At 35.5% G+C, this 19,418-nt stretch overlaps 1 pseudogene across 1 annotated transcript; it reads left to right on the forward strand.

Moving 5' to 3' along the window:
* The first annotated feature begins 598 nt into the window (after positions 1-598).
* Positions 599-15,631, forward strand: LOC147396103 (uncharacterized; annotated as a pseudogene). Its single transcript, XR_015180363.1, has 3 exons — positions 599-861; positions 1,124-1,221; positions 14,744-15,631. The product of XR_015180363.1 is annotated as an uncharacterized LOC147396103 (transcript).
* The last annotated feature ends 3,787 nt before the right edge of the window (positions 15,632-19,418 follow it).

The following is a 19,418-nucleotide window of genomic DNA, read 5'->3' on the forward strand; positions in this document are numbered from 1 at the left end:
TACCTTTTAGAATATCTATCTATCAATATATAGAGATGAAATCCTAGGATTCCTTTAGATCCTATTACTGATTTGATTTTTATCCGATTTAGAATGTAGATCTTAATTAGTGATTTGAAATGTATCTAATAAATATCTGATTCCCATATATTCATATTTTTTTTTGGGACTTTCCCTAATAAGAATTTTAACCCCTTTTGATATAATCTTTGATTTTCTCCAATTGAGACTTGAACCCATAGTTGGTTTGTGATTGAGCCGTCGAGCTTATCCTCATATCTCTATACCAAATTCAAATCCCTTAATGCCATGTGTTGTCCTTTGATACCTAACGAGAAATATCCTCCACAGTACCCATTAACGATCAAAAGCACCCATTGAATCCAGGCCATGATATAAGAGCAGATCTAGTGAGGTGTTACTAGGCTTTATAAACAGAACATATGTGGGCCTATGCCCATGGTGAAATACAGCTCAAATGAAATCTTTATAAATTACCAATCAGACTAACTTTCTAGGCTTGCAACCACAAATAAGATGCCAAAATTTTGGGGGCCCACCACTTGCTACACGTCCTATGGTTTGGAGGCCCACCACCTTCAGAGTATGGAACCGCAATTATGGGTTTTGATTCATTGTGTGTGCGTGTGTGAGCCTGTAAGGATGAATTTCTTCTTCTATTTTTCATTCTTCTGTAATTTTTTTATTATTTTATTTTAAAGAAAAATCTTTTTGTTGTCGATGAGAGGAGATATGGGTTGTGAATTGAGCTCATCATCTCCGAGTGGAAAGCGAAGCAGAGATGCTGAAGATGAAGTTTATCTCGACAATTTCCACTTTCAAAAACGCTACCTAAGCGAGGTTTCTCTCTTTTTATCTCCATCCCTAACAAACATATTTTGAAATTTCTCCCATAGATTTCATGGTATTTCAAGATGGGTTTTGTTTTTTGTATGTTTTCTTGAATCTTCCCAGTAGTGGTTCTATGGGTGTTTATCAGACATGTTTTTTAATGCAATTTTGGGATTTTTGGTAAAATTATTTTTCTCATCTTTGGGGAAGTTCAAATGATTTAATTTTTTTTTTTTTTTTACATTTGGATTTTAATGGGTTTCTTTTGCAGTTAATGGCGACCAGTTTGAATGGATTAACAGTAGGTGACACTCTACAAGAAACTCTCTTGGAATCTCCAGCCAGTTCTGAAAGCATGTGTAACCTCAGGTCCCATTATGTAGATTATCTCTTTTTATCTGTTTTCATTCCTATTTTTTTAAATTAATTTTTTCTTTTTAATAATGCTTATAAGATACTGAGAGACTGGTTCACTAAAATTATGGGGAAAAAAATTGGGTTTAAATTCATCATAAGCTGGGAAAATTTAGAACAATTAGTAGTCTTCATCTCAAAGAAGGCACACTATAAGGTATTCGGGGGGCCTAATTGTTTGATACAATTTAGTGGTTAGTAACGTTTTACGGGTAGAGTTATGTCCATGATCATGAGATTCTGCATGTGGTGCCATCAACGAATCAAGCCATTAGAAGTACTTAGATGGCAATGGTGACAAAGCTAAATATAGATGAGTGCACAAGCAATTCTAGTTGAGTCAGAAGATGCTTGGGTATGGACACCTTGTCTTGTTTTTTCTAATAATGGGTCCTGAATTCATGTTGACTATCTCCACTGCTACACATTAAGTATAACAGTTGTAGTCTAACTATATTTGTGTGTCCAAGTTTTAGTGTAGTTTTTCAATCCCCAACTGTCGATGATGCTTTGCCACATTGATTTGGTTGAGTATTTGTAGCAAGAGCAAGATTCTGCCACTAACTCAAGTACCCTCTGTGGACATAAACTCTTCTACCAAGCCCTTTGGGGTTGGTGGATGTTTGGAATCTACACTTTCTGAAGCCATATAAAGAATCATGAGAATAGGGATTTAAAATCAACCTATATAGACTTGAAGCTAACAAGAGGCTAAATTGTACTCTAAAATCAACTTTTATTCACTAAAAATTCAAAGCTCCATAGGGGTGGACATCCAACCCGTTACATAGGGGTCCTTGGACTCATTTAGTCTTATCCCTATCATTTCTTACATTGAATTTGAGCTCTTTATTCTCAATCTTTCTTACACTAGACTTTCTTATGATCTGATTGTAGACACCCCAATTTGTCTGGACTTAGCTTGAGCTCCCTAAACCCTGAAGAAGAAGGGCTTGGCCCAAGAACCTATTAAAAATGCCAAAGCCCAATCAAAAGCCTTTTGAAAAAAAAATGATGCCTGAAGAAGAAGGGCTTGGCCCAAGAACCTATTAAAAATGCCAAAGCCCAATCAAGAGGAGACCCAAGGCTTCAAAAGCCTTTTGAAAAAAAATGATGTTTACCTGGTCATGGGTAACCCGCGGACTAGGCTATTTTTAGCTTGGTTCCTACCTTACCCAAGGACCAATACAATTTTTGCTTGGTCATTCACTTACTCAAGGACCATATTTTTTTTGTTATTTTCTTGGAATTCTAATCCCATGTGTTACAAATTTTGTTAAGGTTGCAGATATGTGAGGTTTAATGGTTTAAACCTCATCTTCTTGGATTTGGGAGTTACCACCATTCAAAGAGTTTAAGGTATGAATGGACACCATAAAAAAAGTTTTGAAAATCTGTTTTTTAAAGAGTTGTTGACTTGAATCTGGTCAAACCTTAAAAGGTTCGGGTAAGAAGGTTTAGTTGTAACAAGGAAGGTGTTAGGCACCTCATCTCACCCATCAAGTTGATGATTACCAAGTATTAGCCAAAAGTGAAGATTAAAAATATTTTTTAAGGATTTTTTGAGTTAGAAGAAAAAAGATACATGTATGCATGAGAGAAAAGAGTGTGAGTGTGTGTAGATGTGTTAAAATGTGTCCTTAAGGGACTATTTTTTTATGCTTTGAGTTGTGAGTGCTAATCCATAAGGATAGCACTCATGTACTCTTTGCATTTTTTAACAAAAGATGTGGTGTGTGCAAAAGTGTATGCATGTAAGATTTTCAAAAAGAACTTATTATGGACTTAGAAAAGGGAAGATTGCCTCATATGGAAGAATTACGCTCTTCTTCCTTAGCCATTTGAAATGCATCCACTACATGCTATGCAAGTAAGTTAAAAAAGAAACAAAAGAACATTAGAAAGTAAATGTTCCTTAGGGAACTTATTATGGACTTAGAAATGGAAAGATTACCTCACATAGAGGAATTACTCTCTTCCTCCTTAGCCATGAAAAGTAACTACAATATTTGCTTAGAATTTAAATGAACTTGTGAGTAAAGAGTTAAATACAAGCTGTAGATACGCGAGGGTTTAAAATCTTTTGAGTTTTGATATCATTTCTTAGGTTTTTGGAGTTGCTACCATTCAAAGAGTTTGAGTATGAATGGGCACCACTAAAATGATTTTGAAATTTTCTTTTAGGCTTGTAGTGACTCACTTTCAATGGTAAAGGGGTCTACTTATAGAGTTAGGTAAGGAGGTTTGGTTGAGGGACAAAAAACGTGTTAGACAACTGTTCCCTCCCATCCATTGATGGTTACAAAAAATGACCATTAAGTGAAGTTAGAAATTTTTTTTTTTTGATTTTTTGAAGATAGAGGGTCTTATAGAGATTAAAAGAAAAAGAGTTGTAATATAGTTTTGCAAAACGATCAAAAGGAGGTGATGAGCAAACCCCTACTAGAAGTAGGTGTTTGCTGGATTTTTTTTGTGAGCTTGGGACTCTGATGAAAATCTATTTGGATTTCATCATTTGGAGTCCCTAAAATTCAATTTTAATATATTTGTTCACTTGGGAGTCTTTATTTATTGGTTTAGTCCAAAGATGATGTTCATGACTCGAATAACATCATGTTTTAAGCTTCAATTTTAATATATTTGCTCACTTGGGAGTCTTTATTTATTGGTTTAGTCCAAAGATGATGTTCATGACTCGAATAACATCATGTTTGAGCCAGAACCTTATGCATGAGGATATTGTCCATTAGAGGACTATTTTTGTTGGCTCTAAAGGTTAGGTATAGGTCCATAGGAACCTACACCTTAACTTGTGGCCTTTTTAGATGTGATTGTGTGCATGGAGGTGTATGCATATATGGCCTTATAAAGAGAAGATTACCTCCAAAAAAGGCTTACTCTCTAGCTCTTATGCCATAAGAAAAGTAAGAAAATAACACATCTACTCTAGAAAATTAAATTGCATGAAAAGTAAATGGAATAAAGACAACTAGCTACTTGGAATTGAAGTGCTTTTATGGAGCTTATTAAGGACTTATTCGGGGAGATTACCTCAAAGAGGGATTACTCTCTACCCCCAAGCCTTCAACTAGGAATTTAAATTTACATTGCTAGAAATATAAAGAAAAGCATGAAATAATATAACACTTAAAGTAAAGAGTAGGGAGGTGAGAATAGGGAGGTTAGAAGGGGATTATTGTTTAGCCCCACCTTGGTTTTCTTCTTATTCCTTTTCCTTCTTTTTCTTGGGTTTGGCTTCTTGGGAAGATGAGAGTGGTTATTTGGACAGAATTTTAGAAAGGCTTGAGAACTTTGAGAAGGGATTTTGACAAAGTTTGGAGCCCAAATTCTTTTTTTCTTTTGCCTTGGATAGGGGTCCTATTTATAGGCTTTTGGGAGACCTTTGGGGATAAATTTGTCCTAAATCCTAGAGTTCCCAATATTTTCAATAAAATAACATTGAATGATCTCAATTGCTCCTCATCAAAGAGTCCTTGATTGTCTTTTACACTCCTATGAGTCTAAGCAATCATGATGATCAAAGGATATGATTGTAATAGACAACAAGTTCTAGAGAATTCTTGAGGGAGGTTAAAAGAGTCATAAGATCTTGGCTTTGAGTCAACCTAGAGAGTACTGGGCTTGGTGGTAAGTAAATAAGTGATAGGTTTTTGGAGTTTTTGGTCACTTAGGTCATTTAAGTCTCTAACAAATTGATGATAGATAGGTCATTGAACACAAATTCTAGAGAATTCTTTAAGTAGGATAGAATGGTCAAAGGCTATTGAATTGAGTCAAATTGCATAGAATGCCATGGAATTCATTTAGTTCTTGAAGAAGGCTAGAAGGGTATGTGGATACCCCAATTTATCCAGATCGAGCCTGAAAACTCTCGAAATCTAGTTAAGAAATGCCCAGTACAGTCTTCGAATTGGATCGGGTGAGGCCCACTTCAGTGGAGTCCAACTCTGCAAAATAGTAATTTCAAAGCTTATTTAAGCTAGGCCTTGGGTAACCCATAGCCTAGAGGAATTTTCCTCAGGGCCGTGAGTTACCCACCATCTAGTGCCTTTTGCTAACAGAACCTTGGAAAGGTTATTTTTGCAAGCAATTTTTGCATTCCAGCACCCTCACCCAAGGCCCATTCGGTAGAGTTTGTTAGAACCTATGTGCTTATAAATATGCTTAGGGGAAATGTCTCCTTGAACCCTTTTCTTAATGACTTATTCTTCAAGAAAACCCTCTTCAATGACTTCAATACTCATGCATTAATTCTTCTCTAATTTTCCGCTAAGATTTCCATGTAAATTCTCCATTTCTTCTACAATTGACTCAAAGTCTAGGGTCTATGATCATTTTGACCCCCCAAAAACTCTCTAGAAATTAGTGGACTTTTACTAACCTATCCCTTGATCATCTTGATTGGTTAGACTCATAGGTGAGTGAAAGACCATCAAAGCCAATTTGATGAGGGGTAGATGAGGTCATTATATATAGTTTTCTTGTGAATTATGGGAACTTTAGGATTTATAACAAACTTATCTCTAAGGGCCTCCCAAAATCCTATAAATAGGAGACCCATCCAAGGCCAAAAAGGAGGAGAGTTTTGGTGATCCAAAATTCTGCCTAATTCTATCTCAACTTTCTAAATCCTATCAAAATTCTGTCTAATTAGTTTCTCACCTTTCCATAAGCCAAATTAGAAGAAGAAGAGGAAGAAGGCACCAAGGTGGGGTGCTGCAATTAAATTTATGTTTTGAGGCTAATTTCCCCATAAACCCCCTTCTAACATCTTTTTATTTATTTATTTCATGTTCATTTAAATTTCAAGTATGTAGTCTTTAATTTTATATTTAGTTTGATGGCTTGGGAGTAGAGAGTAATTCCTCTTTGGAGGTAATCTCCCCCTATAAGTCCATAATAAGCTTTTAGTGAGCATTTAATTTCCAAGTTCATGCTATTTTAATTCCATTTACTTTTACAAACTTTCATTTATGTTGGTTAGTTTAGTTTTTTTTTTCTTTCCATGGTTAAGGAGAAAGAAAGTAATTCCTCAATATGAGGTAATTTTTCCTTTAATAAGTCATGTAATAAGTTCCATTGGAACTCCTCATGCATACACTATGTGTATACACACCACATCTTTCTATTCTAAAAGGACTAAAAGTTAAAGGTGAAAATTTACCAAGATCTTCATCTAACTCTCTAAGCCAACAAAACAGTCCCATGGGGACAATATCTCATGCATGAAGGTTTAGTTCCACCATAGGTTGTGTCCAACTCCTTGGGCATGACTTAAGGACTAAACCAATAAATAAAGACTCCTATGGGAGTACATGAGTGGAAAAAAAGCTTTGGGGTCAAAAACTGGTGGAATCCATGTAGATTCCTACCATAGTCCTAAGCTCACAAAAAAATCTAGCAAGCATACACTTTGGTGTATGACTTGCTCATTTTCTTAATATCTCTAGTTTGTAAATCAAATTATAGTTCGTTGATCTCTTAACTTCTATCATATCCTCTACTTCTAAAAAAAAATAAAAAAAATAAAGAATTTTAAATCTTCATTTAATGGTCATTTTGGTAACCATCAATGGATGGGAGGGACAAGGTGCCTAACACCTTCCTTGTCCCTTAATAGAACCTCCTTACCTTAGTTCTCTAGGTAGACTTTTACCTTACCATTAAAGGTGAGTCACTACAAGCCAAAAATCTTTCAAAAAATCATTTTAGTGGTGTCCATTCACACCCAAACTCTTTGAATAGTGGTGATTCTAAGACCCAAGTAGATGAGCTCAAACCTCCCCAAAGGTTTCGAAGCCCATGTATCTATAGGGTATAAGTGTGAATCACCTCTAATGAGTCTCAACAAAATTGGGTTAGAGAGGTAATTCACCTTAAGTGGGGATCAAGAAGGATTTTAGGTCAATAATGGAAATAAAGGAAGATTACCAAAGAAACTTGGTTATGGATTTGAGCAAAGGTTGATGCATGGGTACTTGGGGAATTTAAGAGGGATTTAGTTGAGGGAAAATCGAACTTAAGAGGGTTTATGAGGTCATTTGCTTGGTGAGATCTTGTGCACATATGGGCTGAATAACTGCACAATTGAATAGATTCTATGCAAAGAACTGCCAAAAGAAATTTCCCTTGGATGTGTACAACCAAAGGCCAATGCAAATTTAATCTGTGCACTACACAAATGAAGGTCAAAACAACAATGGCTTGGCCATTTTGTGACCAATAGCCAGGCAAGCCTATGTTTGGCTGTTTGTCACAAATGGCCAGGCAAATATGTATATATATTTTTTATCATCTTTGATGGGGTTTGATTGGCTTAAGTGAGTCTCATTTATATGATCAAAAGGCTCTCGATTCGATCCTCATCATTGGATTCGATTGAGCTCTCGGGCTTATTCTAAATATTCCTTAGGGAACTTATTATGGACTTGTAGGGGAAGATTACCTCACATGGAGAGATTACTCTATATCACCTTAGCCATAAAAAAAGAACAAGAAAATAACTACATTATATTGCTTGAAAGGTAAATGAACTTGAAAGTAAAGAGATTAGAGTGAGGGGTAGAAGTGGGATTGGGGGTACAAGTAGTAAAAAACAGAAAATTAAAGGCATTCCCCCATCTTGATCTTTTTCCTTCTTTTTATTCTAAGCTTTCAAAGTAAGGAAAAAAGTATTTGAACAGATTTTGGAGTTTTAGAAGGCTTTAAGAAGGGAATTTGACAAAATTTTAAGAATATTTTTTCTTGGAGAGGTCCTCTATTTATAGGTCCTTAGGAGACCCTTTGAGATATAAAGATCCAAACTCCATGAGTTCAATTTAATTTCAACAAAACCTCAATGAATGATCTTGTTTACCATTTATCAAAGTGTCCTTGATTGTCTTTTGCACCTCTTTGAGTCTTGCTAATCATGATGAATAAAGAATAGAAGTGTCAAAACACACAAAGTTCTAGAGAATTCTATGGGAGGGGTAAATGTGTTTAACCTTTTAAAAGCAGTCAAACCTTAAAGAAAACAAGAGCGATAACATGTAATTAACATAAGAGAGTAGGGAATTTGTAGTCAAGGGCTTTGGATAGGCTCCAACAAACTTGAGGGTAAAAAGGTAATTGCTTTTAGGTTTTAGAGAATTCTTCTTGATGGGGAAAATTGTTTTAATCCCTTGAATTTGGTCAAATTGTAAAGAATTGTTGAGGAATGACCTTGAATTAAGAACAATGTGGGCTTAAAGGTCAATTACTTTATATTAAGTCTCAACAAACTAGGGATGGGAAGGTAATTAACACTTTGTGGGGACCATGGGTCAAAGCTATAGGAATTGCATAATTATTAGAAAACCAAGGTTGAAGGATTAGTATAGGCTTAATGCATAGGCTACGATGGAAAACCTTTGGGTTATCTTGGGGAAAAAGACATTAGGAAAGGGTTTAAGAGATAATTTTCCTAAGCAAATCTAGAGAACTCATTCCAACCACAATTGCCCTTTCTTGAGTGAAGGCCAATTGAAAAATAATGAAGTACATTAGGTTAATGAAGGCCAAAACAAAATTTTCATAGACCTTAGATGGCCAACGACCTATGGAAAATCAAGCTTGGAGGGTCATTGAAAGACCATCTCAATTGATTTTTTTTAAAACGTTGGTTATCTTTAGAGTGGGTCCCACTTGGTAAATTTGAAGTCTTTCGGGTTGCACCCTTTTTCACTGGATTCTTGTGAGCTCTCGAGCTAAGTCCGGGCAAATTGGGGTGTCGACAAAGATGTTTTTGCATCTTTACCCTTTCTAATCCTTCTTTTGCCAAGGTAACACAAGGTAAGTTCCCCCTTTATCTTCTCATTAAGCATGCATTAATTTTTTTTTACCCTTGGTCTTCTAGTAATTGTGCAAATCTTTTAACTTTGACCCTTGGCCCTCCCAAAAGACAATTACTTTCTTATCCTTTATTTGTTGAGACTTAATTCAAGGTAATCGACAATTGAAGCCCTCATCTTTTGGATAATTCAAAGTCACTTTTCAAGGGTTCAATGTAGTTTGACTAAGTTCAAAGGATCTAAACCCTTTTGTCCCTCAAAGAGAATCCTTTAGAACCTAAAGAAAAATTACCTCTCTATCCCTAGTTTGTTGAGATACAATCTATAAGGTAATTGACCATGAAGTTACCTTATTGTGCTTAATTCAAGATCATTCTTCAAGAGTTATTTACAATTTGACCAAGTTCAAGGCACCAAGATCATTTTGCTTATAAAAGAGAACACTCTAGAATTAAAGAGCATTTACCATTTTACCTTCAAGTTTGTTGGGATTCTATTTAAGGCAATTGACTCTTAAGACTCTACATCCTTAGACAAATTGCACGCCATTGCTCTTGTTTTCATTAGAGTTTGACTATCTTCAAAGGGTATGGATATCCTTACACTACAAAAGAATTCTCTAGAACCTTGAGTGCTTTTACACTTCTATCATTTGATCATTATGACTGGTAAGACTCATTTAGAGGTAAAAGATCATTAATGACACTTTGATTGAGGGTAAACAAGATCATTTATTGAGGTTTATTTGAAATTAAGTTGAACTTGTGGAATTTGGATCTTTATATCCCTAAGGATCTCCCAAAGGCCTATATAGATAGAGGAATTCTCCAAGGCAAAGGAAGAGGCAATTTACATTCCCAAAATTCTGTCAAATTCTCTTCTTCGAGCTTTCTAGAGTCCCAAAATTCTGTTTAAATACTCTTTCAATTACTTTGAAGCTTTATAATAAGAAAAGAAGGAAGAAGATCAAGGTGAGGTTGTAATTTAATTTTCTGTTTTTTACTTACTTGCTCCCCCCAATCCCTATCTACCTCCTCACTCTAATTTCTTTATTTTCTTTTAAAGTTTTACTTCATTATAATCATGTAGTGTAATCTTTGTCTCTTTAATGGCAAGTTTGAGTTGAGAGTTAATCCCCTTAGTGGGAGGATCCTTACTAACTATAAGTTCATTTTTGGTTTAAGTTTCTTTTGAAATTTTGCAATCATTTAGTGTAGTTTAACTTTCAATGGCAAGTATGGGTTGAGAGTTAATCCCCTTTGTGGGAGGATCCTTACCAATTATAAGTCCATTTTTACTTTAAATTCTTTTAAAGTTTTGCAAGCATGTAGTTTAATTATCTTTGACAAGTATGGGTTGAGAGTTAATCCCCTTGTGGGAGGATCCTTACCAACTACAAGTCCATAGTTCATTTCTTTTAATATCTTGTTCTTTGGATCATCATCAATATATAGTATAAGCATTTCAAATGGCAATAGTGGTTATAGCGTCATACCTCCATGTGAGGTAATGTCCCCCTCTAAGTCCATAATAAGTTTTCTAAGGAACATTAAAATGCATTCACCTTTGCACACAATCACTCATGCATCATTCATCAAAATGCTTGAGTCATTAAGAGTGAAATCTTGCTAGATTTATACTCCAAATCAAAGCAAACGAAAACAATCCTAGTAATGGGCACATTTCATAACACATGTACACACTCACATTCATCTCATCATACATACATTATTACCTTTAGCATTCTAACTTAAATTTTTTCTAAAAAAGTCTTAGTTTTCATTTTTGGCCAATACCATTATAACCACCAACTTAGTGGATAAGGTGGGGTGCCTAACACCTTCCTCATCTTGCAATCGAACCTCTAGGTCAAGACCAAATTTGAGCCACCAACTCCTTGAAAACTTGATTTTTAAAATAATTTTTATGGTGTCCATTCATATCTTAAACTCTTTGAATGGTGGCGACTCCGAAACTCAAGTAAATGAGGTTTAGCTACTAAACTCTCACCTATATCTACATTGATTACTTTCTAATCTTAAAACTAGCTACTAGTGGCTTGCAATTTTTTCTCCAAGCCACATAATACATTCTCACCTATATCAACACAAAACATTTTAATCAGATGGCTAATGTGCGTAGCAGAACCAATCACATTTCTTGGCTTAAGGTAAATGGAGAGTGGTGGGTGGGGGAAGAAGAGGTGCCTCACGGGATTGTGGATTTCTTTTCAGATTTGTATTCTAAGAACCTTGCACTAGACCAAGACCGAACCACCTTTAGTTTGATAGTATCTCTGAGGAGCAACGTGGTTAGTTAGAAAGGCCGTTTGAAGAGGAAGAAGTTTGGAGCACCATTATGTGCATGAGTACAATAAGGCCCTCGGGCTAGATGGTTTTCCAATTGAGTTCTACAAGGCTTGCTAGGAGATTATTAGGGTAGACTTTATGTTTCTAGTAGAGAACTTCTTCAGGGAGGCTTTCTTGGACTATGGGTCCAATTGATCGGTCTTTGCTTTGATTCCAAAGGTGTTGGGGATTGAGGACATCAACGACTTGAGACCCATTAGCCTAGTGAACACGTCTTATAAGATCATTTCCACCTTACTGGCAAACATGTTGAAAGTTGTTCCTTTGACTTTGATTGGGCTTAATCAAGGTGTTTTTGTTAAAGAGCGACAAATCTTAGATAGAGTTCTAGTTGCAAACGAATGCATTGATTCCAGAATGAAGTATGTGGTGTGTAAAGTTGATCTTGAGAAGGCTGACGACCATGTTAATTAGGATTTTCAATTGTACCTTTTGGGAAGGATGGGCTTTGGTAGACTGTGGATTCGTTGGGTCCGGAGTTGCATTTCCTCGGTTTCCTTTTCGGTGCTTGTAAATGGTTTGTCAGAAGGTTTTTTCAAGAGTTCTAGGGGCTTGAGGAGATCTTCTATCTCCCTTCTTGTTTATCACTGTGGCGGATAACCTAGGGCGTATGTTGGAGAGGGGTGGCGAATGGGAACATTAGCGGCTTTTCAGTTGGTGCGAATGGTCCGATTATCTTGCACCTCCAAGTCACATATGACACGCTTGTGTTCCTCGAGGCGAAGTTGGAGCAAACTAGGCAACTCAAAGGCTTTTTTTTTTTTTTGATAAGTAACTCGAAGGCTTAATCTGTTGTTTTGAAATAGTGCCAGGTATTCCTATGAATATGAAGAAGAACAAGGTGTTCGCGGTTGGGAGGTTGCCAAGTATGGCTCTTTTGGCAGCCTCGTTGGGTTGGAGCGTGGATAACCTTCCCACTACTTATTTAGGCCTGACTTTAGGTGCACCCTACATGAGTTTGTCATTGTGGGATCTCATGATGGAAAGAGTGACTAGAAAATGAGCCTCTCAAGGGGGGGGGGGCAAGCTGGTCTTGATCAAGAGTGTCCTTTCAAGTATTCTAGTTTATTTTCTCTCTTTACTTCAAATTCCCAGAAGGGTAGAGGTTAGAAAAATTGTTTCGGGATTTTCTTTTGCACGATAAGGAAGGAGTGCGTTCTCAGGGAAAGAAATAATGGTGGACTAGGGATTAGAAGGCTTAAATTGGTTAACTCAGCGTTGTTGGGTAAATGGATTTGAAGGTTCAATGTGGAGGTGGATAGTTTGTGGAAAAGGGTCATAGCTTCTAAATTTGGGTCAAGGACTTTTGGGTGGGAGAGTGGAGTTGGTAGAGGTCTTTACAGTTGTGGGATGTGGAAATGTATCCTGAAGGTGCTCTCGATTTTCGGGATGAGGACGAGGTTTAAGGCGGGCAAAGGAGACATGATAAGATTTTGGGAGAGGACTATTGGTGTACTCTGACTCCTCATGGATGAGTTTCCGGTGTTGTATTCCATTATTTCAAGAAGGGTCTTCCAATATCTAGTTTCAGAGGTTGGGTTGTCAGTCTTGGTCTTTGGATTTTGATTTTCGGAAGGCTTTCAATGATTGGGAAATCGAGTAGGTAGGAAGTTTGATCAGTTGCATTAGCTCTTATCCTTTTGATGCAGAGAGGGAGGATTCGAGATTATGGGGGAAGATTAAGAATGGGATGTTCTCGATGAGCTCTTTCTACAGATCTCTTCTTAGTGATGGGCCAAGTACGTTCCTGGAGGTTGCTATATGAGGACCAAGAGTACCTTCTAAGGTGGGCTTCTTTATTTGGACTGCTGTTTTGGGTAGAATCCAAAATGGAAATTTTCGAATTTCATTTATCTTAGCAAAATGGAAACTTAGAGAGTCCAAAATAGATCAATGGCCAAGCCCATTTTGGATAACCTAAATGCCCTTTTGTTCATCCTTTTTTTTTTCCTGCTTATGTCCTTTCCCTAAATCTCTATGTTCAAGGTGATATTTTATAGCCATATCTGTTTCTTTGTTCACATGTGTGGCTTCCTCATCTTCCTCCACACTCGTGGTTCATTGGAAAGACGCACCTTGAGTGAGGAGCAATGTTCCACTAAACCTGCCCTAAACCCCAACTTAATGCATACTTTATTCACTGGCTTCCTCTCACCAAAACCTGCCCACATTGTTTTACCAAAGAGTTGACCTTTTGGAGAGTGGTTTCCATTACTGAAAATTTTAGACTTTACGGTTATCCAAAATCGAAGTTACCTTGGTAAGCAATTAAAGTGGTTTGTCTCAAAGGAGTCAATGAGCAATAGAAATGAAGCATTTGGAAATATAGTCAAATATAAAATAGTAAGATATGCAAATAAAATTGTTGAATTGACTTGATTTACATTTTTTTTTCTTGCAGTAATTTTATTATCCAGGGAAGTTATTGAAAAGATAATATTTAGTTATATTTTTACAATAAATAAATAATAATTATTTGCAACAAAAACCTTCAATTATTCAAATTTAAAATATTTCTTTCTTGTTGAAGTTTAAATTAATAATATTTATATAGGTGACTAAAACTTAGAATTCGATTATGCGGATTCAAAACTTGAAAATTTGAAATATGTGACCTTTCCTATTTTTCAATATTAATTATTTATATTAAAAATTCTATGTAGTAAGGCTTACACCTTGAGGCATTGGCCAGCCCAATGTCTCGCTTCATGCCTCAGCATCTGAAAACATTGATGAGAACAATTGAATCTCATAACATGGTTGTGGGTTTTTCCTGTTTATATAGGAGTTTTGCATTTCTGGTTCATTCCCTTGTTGCTTTGTTTGCAAAGAAGAGTCTTAATATTAAATGCAATCTCTCTTTTGAGTTTCTTTCCACCAATGAACAATTCCTTAACTCCGACTAATTCTTTTGAAATCTAATTTTGGTCTACCTATAGCAAATAATAGCATGGTTTTGCTGCTCCATGATGAAGCAGCAAATATTTAAAGCAATCTTTGCATGTTGATGTTGATCCAAATCATCCAATTGTATCCCCTTTTTTTCGGGTTTAGCCCAAACTTTCTACAAATCAGATTCACCTCAACTTTCCAATCAATTTCTTTTCCATTTTGATCAGTCTTCAAAAAAATATGCACTAGTCCCACAAAAGGAAATTTTTTTTTGCCATTATTCCATCACTGTGGTTCTCCCTCCACTGAGACCCATTATTACTGATTTATCTTCTTTTTTTTCAAAAAAAAATCCCTATTTCTTTGGTGCATTTATGATTTCAGGGATGAAATTTCATTGCAATACTCACCAATGTCAGAAGACTTAGATGATGTCCGATACAGTGAAATCCCTCTCAACAATTCCATAACATCACAGCCCAACGGCTCATCCACCTGTCCAATTTCTCCTTGAAGGCATCAGAGGCCACTAAGCGGATTATCATCAACCTCCCCCACCACTCCATACCCTTCACTTGGTTCCAACCTCACCCAGCCTAGTCAGCGTGGTTCAGACACCGAGGCTCAGAATCAATCATCACCCAGTGATATATGCATTCAGCCGATTTAAGGCGGACTGCACTCCTGTGATCTGTGCAGATTAGAACACAGACACCACCACCAACCTTTGAGTTGTTGCCCCTATGCAGAATATAGAAACTGAAGAGCAGCCATACTCATCATGTGTGAAATCACCAGTTGATGAGACCAAAACTTATTCATTGAAGAGTGTTGTTGGAGTCTGAACTCAACCGAAAGAAATCTTTCACGGCGTATGTTAAAGATGAGTTCTAGGGTGCTGGTTGTTGTTCAGGAGATCGATGGCAAGTCTTCATTTCAAATGGACCCAATCCTCTTCGAGTGTGAATTTTTGTCCGTTCCGCACTTTGATTTGTGTTATTTTTTTACTACAAACTGACACTCCATTCTTGTAGTGCCGACATTTTGACTCAGAAGGAAGGAGTGCAATTCCTCCGTCGATGTGTGGATGACATTTTGATTGTGAAGCGGTTCACTGTAGATAACATGTATGCCTTTCTGTTGATCTCTCTTGAAAAGTTTTTTTTGACTTGCCTCTTAGTTTTTGGTGCCCTTCTATGTATCCTTCTTTTCTGTGTTTGTGTGTAACAGAATCTAAAATTTTGAGACTAAGATGGCCAATTCAAAGTTGTAGATTACAAGTGTTCTCATAAGAAAATCATAACAAAGTCAGTCGTAGTTCTTATTGTTCTACATTAGATTTTGACTTGGTTAATGCAGAACATACTTATAAATTGCAAAATAATAAGTAAATAGAATGAAATCAATGTGGCTTTCTTGCTTCCCATTTTATCATTGAAAAATGCTTTATGAACCTTCTCTCTCCATTTATGCCATGTTTTTTCTTCTTTTGTTGTTGTTGTATCCATGATGTATTGTTTGTAAGTTTTATATTGAAGCGTTCTCCGACTAAATACAAATACCACGAAAAGGGATCAAGATGGGCCGACCGATCACTTTCATTTGATATTTGCACTTTTATCATGGGCCAGGCCCATTTACCAAAATATTGGATTTCACTTTCATTTGATATTTGCACTTTATCATGGGCCTGACCCATATACTAAAATATTGGATTTCATGGACTGAGCCCATAGTTTAGTTATAGGCCAATTAGCAAGACATTGGCTTTCATGGGCTTGGGCTTACCACTCAGTGAAACTCAACATAATGCAACTTTTAGATTGTGGGTTCAAGTCCAACTTATTGGTGTGACAAACCTTAAAAAAAAAAAAAAAAAAAAAATTTCAAAAAAGGAATTATGAAGCAAACTGAAAAGCTTCAAGAAGAAATTTCAAAATAGTGCGATAAAATATATAGTATGGTTCACATCCAAACACCATTTTTAACTTCATTGCTTGTGTTACAAAAATAAAGTAGGTGGCAATAAAAATATCATTAAGACTGTCTGACCCTCCAACTAATTGCCAATTTGCAACAGACTTAGGCTAGCTTGACTAACTTAGTAAGATTTGAAATCTTTCCGAGGGTATTGTGGGGCCCATGAGAATTGTCTTGTTGGCAAAAAATAAAACCTAGCACTCTTAGAAAAAAATTCTAAAAGAAAAACTTTTTTGGGCTTGATCCGGGGCTTTATTTCATGGTCAAGTTAGGGAAAAATTCGTAACTTCTTTTTTTGGTGGGGTTGGTCCAAGAATTTTAAAATGGACTCCGATGCAACTCCCAAATTTAAAACTCAATAGCGAAAAATAGTTTTTTTTTTTTTTTTTTCTTTCAAAAGTTCTTAACATTTGTCATCTGCTTACACGTGGCATCCGATCATGTTGTTCGATGTCTCATGGAAATGTTGGTTGGTTTTTTAAAGATATGTTTCTCACATAAAAGTCAATATAGGATTTCACAGAATTTCAGATGATCAATAATAGGTACTTGAACAAGAGTAGTTTTTTAAAATTAGGATGCCCTCAATACATACGAGTTTGTGTGATTGGTCGATTGAGATTCCATGAAATGTTAGATTGACTTTTCTGTGAGCAATTTTTTCTCTCTAGAGTTTTCCTTACTAATTTAGTTAGTAAATTGTTTTTCTTTACAATATGTTGAAGTTTAGGTGTGTGCTATATACACCCACGTTTTTGCTTGATACACCCACTTATTGCATGCACCCGTTGTACTTGTAAGTGTATGCAGTAAAATCTTGTTGGCTACTTTCGCCCATCGATTTATTTTAAAACAAACAGTAACCTAGTGAACCTTTCAATAATTCTTGATAAATATATACAGAGCATTTTCAAAAAGGTTTAATAATAACATACCAAACGCTTTTCACATGTGATATTGTGTAAGTAGGGGCGGATTTAAAGTGGGGGCAATGGGGGCACTTGCCCCCATAAGAATTTTCAAACTTTCTTTGGAGTAATGAACTATTGCAATAGATAATAATGGTGAATAATGAACTATTGCTCTCCCAATTTGTTTTACATTCTTAATTGCCCTCACAAAATAGTTTCCATTGTTATGTTGCCCCCACAAAAAAAAATTACAATCTTCGTTGCCCTCACAAAAAAACTTCTACCCTTACATTACCCCCACATGAGTTAAATCTTGCCTTCGCCCCTGTGTGTAAGAAATTGTTTGGTATGTAACTATCGATCTAAGAATGATAAATTCGGTAGAAACATTTTGAAAAATACGATATTATATGGTAGGTACATACCGAACAGTGCTTTCCACGAGAATCCCATATGAAAAAAATGCATTCAGTATGTACCTATCAAAATAGTGTTGATGAGTTCAGTCCCAACTTACCGAACATACTGGAAATTTTGAAAGAAAAAAAAATTGATGCAAATAATAAAGATAAAATTGAAGTTTAATATGGTTCATTTGCAAAATGATTAAAAAACAATTCCAAGAACAACATATGATGAAAATAAATTCTAACAACGCACTTCCATCTATCAAAATGCTTAATTATATCAAATAATGATATATAAAAAATTAAGGGCCCGTGTGGATACATGAGCCAAAAGTACTTAGAACATAAGTATTTTTACAAGTACTTTTTGAAGTACTGTCTATAATAGGTGGATAATTGTTGTGTGTTTGGATGCAGGTTTTGAAAAGTATTGTCAGAAGTACTTTTGATAAAGTTTTGTGTTTGGAAACTATTTTGGATTTTGTTAAAATCATCAAAATGCCCTTATAAGTATTAGTTACTATTTTTAACATTATAACTCAACAAATTATTCTTCAAAAGAAATAAAAGTTATTGTTTTTATCCATAAAAATTAATATAAACACTCAACAATTATAAACAAATAGAAGATATTGTGAGCAAATATATACAACCACTAAAAATATGAAGAATATTTCACCACATCAATGGATAGTAAATTTGTGTGTAATTGTTCACATCAATCTTGCAATAAGAAAATTTCAACCATGGTTGGAATGCTTATGAATAAATCATTGAATGAGTAATTGGGAGAGGTAGAAATCCAAATTCAAATACTACACTAAAAGGCTACCACCATATCAATGGATAATAATAAAATATTATTTAATTGCATTTTTTGAGAATATGCTTGTAATTTTCAAAATTTATGAAGGACATACTTGTCCCAAATGCTACACCAAAAAGCTATCACCATATAGTACTACTGCAATTGCATGTTTGAGGGTATGCTTGTAATTTTCAAAATTTATGAGGGGTATACTTGTCCCAAATGTTACACCAAAAGGCTATCACCATATCAATGGATAGTAATATAATATTATTCCAATTGCCTTTTGGAGGATAGGTTTGTAATTTTCAAAATTTATGACGGGCATACTTGTCCCAATTCCCGTCATTTTAACAATGTTTTGTGGTTCCGTGCAATAATAGTTTAAAGAAGTAGTACTATCGGTATTTTGTGAAAAAACACTAAAATGACTCCATAGTAAAATAGTTCTTTCCAGGAGTTATTTATACAAACACCTTTAAAGTACTTCTAACTCCCCGTAAAAGTCAGAAGTACTTAAAAAAGTCAATCCACACAGGCCCTAAATTTTTAATGAATAATGTCCCCACAAATGGATCAAAACACAATCGTTTGATGAATCTTTGAAGACAAATCGGTTGGTTACGTGGATTCGACTAAACTTTGATAGGATTTTTCGATATGGATGTTTTGGTAGGATTTGATATCGTTTCGAATTAGTACAAAGTAAAAATTGCATTTTTCAGTGAATGTTAGGTAGGTGGGTGAATGAAGTAAAAAATAATAAAATCCAAAATGGTATTTACGTACTTACACATTATTGACATTTAACGTTTACGTGGATGTATATAGGGCTGACCTTAAGTCTATGATGTGTACCTAATCATTGACTTGAACTATTCAATCAGTGGGATTTATTTTAGGCTCATAGGAATGGGCAAATAAAATGAGTCAATAAGAAATAGGAATTGATC

This window comes from Akebia trifoliata, chromosome 8 (genome assembly GCF_017979445.1).
Source record: "Akebia trifoliata isolate Shusen 1 chromosome 8, ASM1797944v1, whole genome shotgun sequence".
Classification (NCBI taxonomy): Eukaryota; Viridiplantae; Streptophyta; class Magnoliopsida; order Ranunculales; family Lardizabalaceae; genus Akebia; species Akebia trifoliata.